This window comes from Ursus arctos, unplaced genomic scaffold (assembly GCF_023065955.2).
Source record: "Ursus arctos isolate Adak ecotype North America unplaced genomic scaffold, UrsArc2.0 scaffold_3, whole genome shotgun sequence".
Lineage (NCBI taxonomy): Eukaryota > Metazoa > Chordata > Mammalia > Carnivora > Ursidae > Ursus > Ursus arctos.
The window spans coordinates 52,163,844-52,165,676 of NW_026622985.1; the positions used below are offsets into that span (position 1 = coordinate 52,163,844).

Consider the following 1,833-nt stretch of genomic DNA (forward strand, 5'->3'; position numbering starts at 1 on the left):
AGCTGAGTAATATTCCATTGTATATATGGACCACAACTTCTTAATCCAGTCATCTGTTGAAGGGCATCTCGGCTCCTTCCACAATTTAGCTATTGTGGACATTGCTGCTATGAACATTGGGTGTAGCACATACTTTTAATGGCAAGATTTATCTATGGTGCCAAAATAAGGCTAGGTTCCGTCTAAAATATCACAGTTTATACAGGATGGGAAAAACACACTTGCCTTAATATTTTGTAAATGCTCAGTTTTAGGGACTACCCAAATGGTAGTGGCAACTTTCCAAAAGAAGAAGATGGAGCTCTTTCTCATCTTGCAAGATGGCAGGCGAAAAAGCTGATACTAAGGAGAAGAAACCTGGAGCCAAGAAGGCTGATGCTGGTGGCAAGGTCAAGAAGGGTAAACTTAAGGTTAAAATGCCAAAGAATTGGAAGCCACACTGCAGCCGCAACCCTGTCTTAGTCAGAGGAATTGGAGGATGTTCCCTATCGGCTATGTATTCCAGAAAGGCCATGTACGACAGGAAGTATTCTGCAGCTAAATCTAGGGTGGAAAAGAAAAAGAAAAATGTTCTTGCTACTGTCACAAAACCAGTTGGTGGTGACAAGAATGGTGGTACCCGAGTGGCTAAACTTTGCAGCATGTCTAGGTATTATCCTACTGAAGATGTGCCTCGAAAGCTGTTGAGCCAGGGCAAAAAACTTCCAGAGCGAGCATCACTCCTGCTACCATTTTGATCATTCTCCCTGGGCGTCATAGAGGCAAGAGGGTCGTTTTCCTGAAGCTACTGAGAAGTGGCTTGCTACTTGTGACCGGACCTCTGGCCCTCAGTTGGGTTCCTCTGTGTAGAACACCAGAAATTTGTCATTGCCTCCTCCACCAAAATTGATATCAGCAGTGTGCAAATCCCAAAACACCTCACTGATGCTTGCTTCAAGAAGAGGAAGCTGCATAAACCCAGACACCAGGAAGGTGAGATCGTCAACATGGAGAAAGAGAAATGATCACAGAGCAGAGCAAGTTGGTCAGAAAGCTGTGGGCTCACAAATTCTGCCAAAAAAGCAAAGCTGTTCCTCAGCTTCAGGGCTACCTCTGCTCTGTGTTTTCTCCCACAAATAGAATTACCCTCTCAAATTGGTGTTCTAAATTTTCACAAAGAGGGCGCCTAGATGGCTCAGTCTGTTAAGTGTCTGTCTTCCGCTCAGGTCATGATCTCAGGATCCTGGGGTGGAGCTCCCTGTTGGGCTCTGTGCTCAGAGGGGAGTCTGCTTCTCCCTCTCCTTTTGCCCCGCACGCCCCGCCCCGCACTCTCTCTAATAAATAAATAAAATTAAAAAATAAATAAATAAAATTTCTTACAAAGAAACTAATTAAATAATTGATCCATTAAAAGAAAAGAAAAAGGTTGAGGACTCAAATCTGATTTTGCTCCTGGGCAAGATTTAATAAAGGATTATTCAAAGTACCACTTATGTGCTCTTACCAAGTAAACACTATATTATAAATGAGAGTTTGCTAAGGACATGTATTTTCAGATTAATCTTTCTTTCTTTTGATAGGATTAATGCATTTGTGAAAAAGTGAAAATGACAGTAAATTCTGACTTCTGCAAGGTTTTGGAATAGTTTTCTTGTTAACATCTTCCATACTGCAAGGTCCTTGAGTGCAAGGGATTATGCTTCATTTGTCTTTGGGTCCCCCATGCCTGGAACAGTTCTTAATAGTTTGCTATAGTTTGTGCTCTGCATAAGTAAGTATATTAATTGAATGAAGGATGCAGAAGTATGGCTCAGATGCTGGTACAATTGAGTGGTTACTGGTTAGACAATCTTG

General features: G+C 42.0%; 1 pseudogene; it reads left to right on the plus strand.

Annotated features, from left to right (window-relative positions):
• The first annotated feature begins 320 nt into the window (after nucleotides 1-320).
• LOC113266419 (60S ribosomal protein L6-like) lies at nucleotides 321-1,146 on the plus strand (annotated as a pseudogene).
• The last annotated feature ends 687 nt before the right edge of the window (nucleotides 1,147-1,833 follow it).